This window comes from Ischnura elegans, chromosome 10, assembly GCF_921293095.1.
Source record: "Ischnura elegans chromosome 10, ioIscEleg1.1, whole genome shotgun sequence".
NCBI classification, from domain to species: Eukaryota; Metazoa; Arthropoda; class Insecta; order Odonata; family Coenagrionidae; genus Ischnura; species Ischnura elegans.
The window spans coordinates 12383822-12394580 of NC_060255.1; positions in this window are offsets into that span (position 1 = coordinate 12383822).

Consider the following 10759-nt stretch of genomic DNA (forward strand, 5'->3'; position numbering starts at 1 on the left):
TTTGTAACTAGAAGATTCTTTGCATCTAATATTTTTCATTTATCCACCCTGAGTAGTGAATTTTCGTTTGTCACATGAATATTTTTTACGAAGCATTTTTAATTTTTTCATTTTTAGAAGTGAATTCGCGTTTGTAACAATAATTATCCAATCCAAGTAACTTTTTTAATTTTTTCACATTGAGAAGTGAATTTGCATGTGTAAAAAGAATATTAATATCCAAGTAGCATTTTTATTTTTTTACTTTGAGAAGTGAATTCGAGTTTGTAAAAATAAATTTCCTATCCAAGTTACATTTTTAATTTTTTCACTTTGAGTATTGAATTTGCGTTTCTTACAAGAATATTAAAATCCAACTATAATTTTTAACTTTTTTTACTTTGATTAGTTAATTCCCGTCTTCAACAAGAATCCAAGCAACTTTTTCAATTTTTTCACTCTGAGTAGTGAATTTGCGTTTGTAAGAAAAATATTAATATCCACGAAGCATATTTAATATTTTCATTTTAGTAGCGAATTCGCGTTTGTAACAATAATATTCCTACTCAAGTACTTTTTATATTTTTTCCCTTTGAGTAGTGAATTTGCGTTTGTAAAAACTATATTCCTATCAAAGTAACATTTTTTAATTTTTTAACTTTGAGTAGTGAATTCGCGTGTGGAACAAGAATATTTATTTCCAAGCAACTTTTTTAATTTTTTCACTTTTAGTAGTGTATTTGCGTTTGTAACAATAATATTCCTATCCAAGTTACATTTTTAATTTTTTCACTTTGAGTAGTGAATTCGCGTTCAAAACAAGAATGTTCAAATCCAACTAACATTTTCAATTTTTCACTTTGAGAAGTGAATTTGCGTTTGTAATTAGAAGATTCATTTGCAACTAATATTTTTCATTTTTCCACCCTTAGTAGTGAATTTGCGTTTGTAATATGAATATTTTTATCCACGAAGAATTTTTTAATTTTTTCATTTTTAGTAGTGAATTCGCGTTTGTAACAATAATATTCCTATCAAAGTAACTTTTAAAATTTTTTCACTTTCAGTAGTGAAAACGCGTTCAAAATAAGAATATTCATATCCAAGTAATTTTTTTAATTTTTTCACTTTGAGAAGTGATTTCGCGTGTCTAACAAGAATATCAATATCCAAGTAGCATTTTTAATTTTTTCATTTTTAGTAGTGAATTCGCGTTTGTAACAATAATATTCCTACCCAAGTAACTTTTTTAATTTTTTCACTTTTAGTAGTGAATTCGCGTTTGTAACAATAATATTCCTATCCAAGTAGCATTTTTAATTTTTTCACTTTGAGTAGTGAATTCGAGTTAGTAACAATAATATTGCTATCCAAGTAACATTTTTAATTTTTTCACTTTGAGAAGTGATTTCGCGTGTGAAACAAGACTATTCATATCCAAGTAACTTTTTTAATTTTTTCATTTTGAGTAGTGCATTCGCCTTTGTAACAAAAACATTCTTATCCAAGTAACATTTTTGATTTTTTCACTTTGAGTAATACGTAATATGTCAATGACATTATGTCAAATCATATGACAATATGTCAATGTCAATTGATATATTACCTGGATATAATTATTCTTGTTACAAAAGGTAATTCGCTACCCAAAGTGAAAAAATTAAATATGTTACTTGGATATGAATAATCTTGTTTTAAACGCGAATTCACTACTCAAAGTGAAAAAATTAGAAATGTTACTTGGATAGGAATATTATTGTTACAAACGCGAATTCACTACTCAAAAAGAAAAAATGAAAAAAGTTACTTATATATGAATATTCTTGTAACAAAGGCAAATTTACTTTACATTTACATTACATATTATAATCCAAATAATTATTTAAGATTTTTTAATTTGATTAGTGAATTCGCGTTTGTAACAAGAATACTCATATCCGAGTAACTTTTTTAATTTTTTCACTCTGAGAGGTGGATTTGCGTTTGTAACATGAATATTAATATCCACGTAGCATTTTTAATTTTTTCATTTTTAGTACTGAATTCCGTTTGTAACAATAATATTTCTATCCAAGTAATATTTTTAATTTTTTTCACTTTTAGGAGTAAATTCGCGTGTGTAGCAAGAATATTCATATTCAATTAAATTTTTAATTTTTTTCACTATGAGTAATGAATTTGCGTTTGTAACAAGAATATTAATATCCACGAAGCATTTATAATTTTTTTCATTTTTATTGTGATTTCACGTTTGTAACAATAATATTCCTATCCAAGTACTTTTTCACTTTCAGCAGTGAATTCGCGTTTGTAACAATAGTATTCATATCCAAGTAACATTTTTAATTTTTTCACTTTGAGTAGTGAATTTTCGTTTTTAAATGAAATATTCTATCCAACGAATATTTTTCGCTTTTTCACTTTGATTAGTGAATTCGCGTTTTTAACAAGAACATTCATATCACAGTAAAATTTTTAATTTTTTCACTTTGAGTAGAGAATTATCGTTTGTAACAAGGATATTCATATCAAAGACCTTTTTCAAAGTTTGGTTGTGAATTCGCGTTTGTAAATGAAATATTCTATCCAACCAATGTTTTTAGCTTTTTCACTTTGATAAGAGAATTCGCGTTTTTTACAAGAAAATATTTATATCCAAGTGACTTCTTCATTTTTTTTACTCTGGGAAGTGAAATCGCGTTTGTAACAATAATATTCCTATCCAAGTAACATTTTTCATTTTTTCAATTTCAGCAGTGAAAACGCGTTTGTAACAAGATGCATATGCATGTAACTTTTTTTAATTTATTCATTTTTCATAGTTAATTTGCGTTTGTAACAAATATATTAATATCCGAGTAACATTTATAATGTTTTCACTTTGAATATTGAATTCGCGTTAGTAACAAGAATATTAATATCCACGAAGCATTCTTAATTTTTTTATTTTTAGTAGTGAATTCGCGTTTGTAACAGTAATATTCCTATCCAAGTAACATTTTTTAATTATTTCATTTTAAGTTGTGAATTAGCGTTTGTAACATGAATATTTATTTCCAAGCAACTTTTTTAATTTTTACACTCTGAGGAGTGAATTTGCGTTTGTAACATGAATATTAGTATCCACGTAGCATTTTTAATTTTTTCACTTTTAGTAGTGAATTCGTGTTTGTAACAATAATTTTCCTATCCAAGTAATATTTTTAATTTTTTCACTTTTAGTAGTGCATACGCGTGTGTAGTAAGAATATTCATATTCAATTAACTTCTTAATTTTTTTCACTTTGAGTAGTGAATTTGCGTTTGTAACAAGAATATTAATATTCGCGAAGCGTTTTTGAGCTTCATTTTTAGTAGTGAATTCGCGTTTGTAACAATAATATTCCTATCCGAGTTACATTTTTAATTTATTAATTTTTCATAGTTAATTTATATTTGTAACAAATATAATAATATCCGAGTTAGATTTATAATTTTTTCACTTTGAGTATTGAATTCGGTTTCAAAACAAGAATGTTCATATCCAACTAACATTTTCAATTCTTCACTTTGAGTAGTGAATTCGCATTTGTAACTAGAAGATTCATTTGCATCTAATATTTTTCATTTTTCCACCCAGAGTAGTGAATTTTCGTTTATAACATGAATATTAATATCCACGAAGCATTTTTAATTTTTTCTTTTTAGAAGTGAATTCGCGTTTGTAACATGAATATTAATATCCACGAAGCATTTTTAATTTTTTCTTTTTAGAAGTGAATTCGCGTTTGTAACAATAATATTCCTATCCAGGTAACTTTTTTAATTTTTTTACTTTGAGAAGTGAATTCGCGTTCAATATGTAACAATAATATTCCTATCCAAGTAAAAATTTTATTTTTTCTCCTTTTAATAGTGTATTCGCCTTTGTAACAAATATATTCATATCAAAGCAAATTTTCAATTTTTTTCAATTTTAGTTGTGAATTCGCGTTTGTAAATGAAAGATTCTATCCAACCAATATTTTTAGCTTTTTCACCTTGAAAAGTGAATTCGCGTTTTTTACAAGAAAATATTTATATCCAAGTAACTTCTTTAATTTATTTACTCTGATAAATGAAATATCGTTTGTAACAATAATATTACTTTCAAAGTAACGTTTTTAATTTTTTCACATCGAGTATTGAATTCGCGTTTGTATCAATAATATTCCTATCCAAGTAACATTTTTCATTTTTTCAATTTCAGCAATGAAAACGCGTTTGTAACAAGATGCACATGCATGTAACTTTTTTTAATTTATTCATTTTTCATAGTTAATTTGCGTTTGTAACAAATATATTAATATCCGAGTAACATTTATAATGTTTTCACTTTGAATATTGAATTCGCGTTAGTAACAAGAATATCCACGAAGCATTCGTAATTTTTTTATTTTTAGTAGTGAATTCGCGTTTGTAACAGTAATATTCCTATCCAAGTGACATTTTTTAATTTTTTCATTTTAAGTTGTGAATTAGCGTTTGTAACATGAATATTTATTTCCAAGCAACTTTTTTAATTTTTACACTTTGAGGAGTGAATTTGCGTTTGTAACATGAATATTAGTATCCACGTAGCATTTTTAATTTTTTCACTTTTAGTAGTGAATTCGTGTTTGTAACAATAATTTTCCTATCCAAGTAATATTTTTAATTTTTTCACTTTTAGTAGTGCATACGCGTGTGTAGTAAGAATATTCATATTCAATTAACTTCTTAATTTTTTTCACTTTGAGTAGTGAATTTGCGTTTGTAACAAGAATATTAATATTCGCGAAGCGTTTTTGAGCTTCATTTTTAGTAGTGAATTCGCGTTTGTAACAATAATATTCCTATCCAAGTTACATTTTTAATTTATTAATTTTTCATAGTTAATTTATATTTGTAACAAATATAATAATATCCGAGTTAGATTTATAATTTTTTCACTTTGAGTATTGAATTCGGTTTCAAAACAAGAATATTCATATCCAACTAACATTTTCAATTCTTCACTTTGAGTAGTGAATTCGCATTTGTAACTAGAAGATTCATTTGCATCTAATATTTTTCATTTTTCCACCCTGAGTAGTGAATTTTCGTTTGTAACATGAATATTAATATCCACGAAGCATTTTTAATTTTTTCATTTTAGAAGTGAATTCGCGTTTGTAACAATAATATTCCTATCCAAGTAACTTTTTTAATTTTTTTACTTTGAGAAGTGAATTCGCGTTCAATATGTAACAATAATATTCTTATCCAAGTAAAAATTTTATTTTTTCTCCTTTTAGTAGTGTATTCGCCTTTGTAACAAGTATATTCATATCAAAGCAAATTTTCAATTTTTTTCAATTTTAGTTGTGAATTCGCGTTTGTAAATGAAATATTCTATCCAACCAATATTTTTAGCTTTTTCACATTGAAAAGTGAATTCGCGTTTTTTACAAGAAAATATTTATATCCAAGTAACTTCTTTAATTTATTTACTCTGAGAAATGAAATATCGTTTGTAACAATAATATTACTTTCAAAGTAACGTTTTTAATTTTTTCACATCGAGTATTGAATTCGCGTTTGTATCAATAACATTCCTATCCAAGTAACATTTTTCATTTTTTCAATTTCAGCAGTGAAAACGCGTTTGTTACAAGATGCATATGCATGTAACTTTTTTTAATTTATTCATTTTTCATGGTTAATTTGCGTTTGTAACAAATATATTAATATCATAGTAACATTTATATGTTTTCACTTTGAATATTAAATTCGCGTTTGTAACAAGAATATTAATATCCACGAAGCATTTTTAATTTTTTCATTTTTAGTAGTGAATTCGCTTTTGTAACAATAATATTCCTATCCAAGTAACTTTTTTAATTTTTTCTCTTTGAGCAGTGAGTTCGCGTTTGTAACAACAATATTCCTATCAAAGTAACATTTTTTAATTTTTTCATTTTGAGTTGTGAATTTGCGTTTGTAACGAATATTTGTTTCCAAGCAACTTTTTTAATTTTTTCACTTTAAGTAGTGAATTTGTGTTTGTAAAAATAATTTTCCAATCCAAGTAATATTTTTAATTTTTTCACTTTTAGTAGTGAATACGCGTGTTTAGTTAGAATATTCATATTCAATTAACTTTTTAATTTTTTTCACTTTGAGTAGTGAATTTGCATTTGTAACAAGAATATTAATATTCACGAAGCGTTTTTAATTTTTTTTTAGTAGTGAATTCGCGTTTGTAACAATAATATTCCTATCCAAGTAACTTTTTTTATTTTTTCACTTTGAGTAGTGAATTCGAATTTGTAACAATAATATTCCTATCCAAGTAACATTTTTAATTTTTTCAATTTCCGCCGTGAAAACGCGTTTGTAACAAGATTCATATTCATGTAACATTTTTTAATTTATTCATTTTTCATAGTTAATTTATGTTTGTAACAAATATATTAATATCCGAGTAACATTTATAATTTTTTCACATTGAGTATTAAATTCGGTTTCAAAACAAGAATGTTCATATCCAAATAACATTTTCAACTCTTCACTTTGAGTAGTAAATTCGCGTTTGTAACTAGAAGATTCTTTGCATCTAATATTTTTCATTTATCCACCCTGAGTAGTGAATTTTCGTTTGTCACATGAATATTTTTTACGAAGCATTTTTAATTTTTTCATTTTTAGAAGTGAATTCGCGTTTGTAACAATAATTATCCAATCCAAGTAACTTTTTTAATTTTTTCACATTGAGAAGTGAATTTGCGTGTGTAAAAAGAATATTAATATCCAAGTACCATTTTTAATTTTTTTACTTTGAGAAGTGAATTCGAGTTTGTAAAAATAAATTTCCTATCCAAGTTATATTTTTAATTTTTTCACTTTGAGTATTGAATTCGCGTTTATAACAAGAATATTAAAATCCAACTAATATTTTTAAATTTTTCACTTTGATTAGTTAATTCGCGTCTTCAACAAGAATCCAAGCAACTTTTTCAATTTTTTCACTGTGAGTAGACAATTTGCGTTTGTAAGAAAAATATTAATATCCACGAAGCATTTTTAATATTTTCATTTTAGTAGTGAATTCGCGTTTGTAACAATAATATTCCTACTCAAGTACTTTTTATATTTTTTCCCTTTGAGTAGTGAATTCGCGTTTGTAAAAACTACATTCCTATCAAAATAACACTTTTTAATTTTTTAACTTTGAGTAGTGAATTCGCGTGTGGAAGAAGAATATTTATTTCCAAGCAACTTTTTTAATTTTTTCACTTTTCATAGTCAATTTGCGTTTGTAACAATAATATTCCTATCCAAGTTACATTTCTAATTTTTTCACTTTGAGTAGTGAATTCGCGTTTAAATCAAGAATGCGTTTTGCGTTTGTAATTAGAAGATTCATTTGCAACTAATATTTTACTTATTTACACCCTTAGTAGTGAATTTTCGTTTGTAATATGAATATTATTATCCACGAAACATTTTTAATTTTTTCATTTTTAGTAGTGAATTCGCGTTTGTAACAATAATATTCCTATCAAAGTAACTTTTAAAATTATTTCACTTTCAGTAGTGAAAACGCGTTCAAAATATCATATCCAATATTCATATCCAATATTCATATCCAATCAATTCATATCCAAGTAACTTTATTAATTTTTTCACTTTGAGAAGTGATTTCGCGTGTCTAACAAGAATATCAATATCCAAGTAGCATTTTTAATTTTTTCATTTTTAGTAGTGAATTCGCGTTTGTAACAATAATATTCCTACCCAAGTAACTTTTTTAATTTTTTCACTTTTAGTAGTGAATTCGCGTTTGTAACAATAATATACCTATCCAAGTAGCATTTTTAATTTTTTCACTTTGAGTAGTGAATTCGAGTTAGTAACAATAATATTCCTATCCAAGTAACATTTTTAATTTTTTCACTTTGAGATGTGAATTCGCGTGTGAAACAAGACTATTCATATCTAAGTTACATTTTAATTTTTTCACTTTGTGTAGTGAGTTCGAGTTTGTAAAAATTATATTCCAATCCAAGTAATATTTTTAATTTTTTGTACTTAATTAGTGAATTCGTGTTTCTAACAAGAATATTCATATCCAAGGAACATTTTTAATTTTTCCATTTTGAGTAGTGCATTCGCCTTTGTAACAAAAACATTCTTATCCAAGTAACATTTTTAATTTTTTCACTTTGAGTAGTGATTTCGCGTGTGTAACATCAATCTTCAAATCCAAGTAACTTTTTTATTTTTTTCACTTTGAGTAGTTAATTTGCGTTTGTAACAAGAATATTCATATCCAACGTACATTTTCAATTTTTTCACTCCGAGTGGTGAATTTGCGTATGTAACAAGAATTTTCATAGCCACCTTACATTTTTAAATTTTTCACTTTGAGTAGTGAATTACCATTTGTAACAAGAATAATTATATCCAGGTAATATATCAATTGACATTGACATATTGTCATATGATTTGACATAATGTCATTGACATTTTACATTTAACTAAAGTGAAAAAATTGAAAATGTTACTTATATATGAATATTATTGTTACAAACGTTAATTCGCTACTCAAAGTGAAAAAATTAAAAATGGTACCTCGATATGAATAATCTTGTTTTAAACGCGAATTCACTACTCAAAGTGAAAAAATTAAAAATTCTATTTGGATATTAATATTCTTGTTACAAACGCAAATTCACTACTCAAAAAGAAAAAATTAATAAAGTTACTTGGATATTCCTGATACAAACGCGAATTCGCTACTCAAAGTGAAAAGATTAATAATGTTGGTTGGATATGAATATTCTTGTTAGAAACGCGAATTCACTACTAAAAGTGAAAATTTTAAAAATATTACTTGGATATGAAAAATATTTTGTTCTCAATCAATTGATATTCTTCTTTTGTATGCGTTTTCACTACTGAAAGTGAAAAATTTTAAAAGTTACTTTGATAGGAATATTATTGCTACAAACGCGAATTCACTACTAAAAATGAAAACATTATAAATGCTTCGTGGATAATAATATTCGTATTACAAACGAAAATTCACTACTAAGGGTGGAAAATTACAAATATGAACATTCTTGTTTTGAAACCGAATTTAATACTCAATGTGAAAAAATTATAAATGTTACTCGGATATTAATATATATTTTTTACAAAATGCATCTTGTTTTGAACGCGAATTCACTACTCAAAGTGAAAAAACTAAAAATGCTATTTGGATATTGATATTCTTGTGAGACACGCGAATTCACTTCTCAAAGTGAAAAAATAAAAAAAGTTACTTGGATAGGAATATTATTGTTACAAACGCAAAGTCGTTACTAAAGGTGAAAAAATTAAAAATTTTACTTGGATAGGAATATTATTGTTACAAGCGCGAATTCACTACTAAAAATGACAAAATTAAAAATGCTACTTGGATATTGATATTCTTGTTAGACATCCGAAATCACTTCTCAAAGTGAAAAAATTAAAAATGTTACTTGGATATGAATATTCTTCTTTTGTATGCGTTTTCACTACTGAAAGTGAAAAATTTTAAAAGTTACTTTGATAGGAATATTATTGCTACAAACGCGAATTCACTACTAAAAATGAAAACATTAAAAATGCTTCGTGGATAATAATATTCGTATTACAAACGAAAATTCACTACTAAGGGTGGAAAAATGAAAAATATTAGTTGCAAATGAATCTTCTAGTTACAAACGCAAATTCACTTCTCAAAGTGAAAAATTGAAAATGTTAGTTGGATATGAACATTCTTGTTTTGAACGCGAATTCACTACTCAAAGTGAAAAAATTAAAAATGCAACTTGGGTAGGTATATTATTGTTACAAACGCAAATTGACTACTAAAAGTGAAAGAATTAAAAAAGTTGCTTGGAAAAAAATATTCTTGTTCAACACGCGAATTCACTACTCAAAGTTAAAAAAATAAAAAATGTTACTTTGATAGGAATATAGTTTTTACAAACGCGAATTCACTACTCAAAGGGAAAAAATATAAAAAGTACTTTGTAGGAATATTATTGTTACAAACGCGAATTCACTACTAAAATGAAAATATTAAAAATGCTTCGTGGATATTAATATTTTTCTTACAAACGCAAATTCACTACTCAGAGTGAAAAAATTGAAAAAGTTGCTTGGATTCTTGTTGAAGACGCGAATTAACTAATCAAAGTAAAAAAAGTTAAAAATTATAGTTGGATTTTAATATTCTTGTTAGAAACGCAAATTCAATACTCAAAGTGAAAAAATTAAAAATGTAACTTGGATAGGAAATTTATTTTTACAAACTCGAATTCACTTCTCAAAGTAAAAAATTAAAAATACTAGTTAATTTATAAAAAAGTTAATTTAATATGAATATTCTTACTACACACGCGTATTCACTTCTCAATGTGAAAAAATTAAAAAAGTTCCTTGGATTGGATAATTATTGTTACAAACGCGAATTCACTTCTAAAAATGAAAAAATTAAAAATTCTTCGCAAAAAATATTCATGTGACAAACGAAAATTCACTACTCAGGGTGGATAAATGAAAAATATTAGATGCAAAGAATCTTCTAGTTACAAACGCGAATTTACTACTCAAAGTGAAGAGTTGAAAATGTTATTTGGATATGAACATTCTTGTTTTGAAACCGAATTTAATACTCAATGTGAAAAAATTATAAATGTTACTCGGATATTAATATATATTTTTTACAAACATAAATTAACTATGAAAAATGAATAAATTAAAA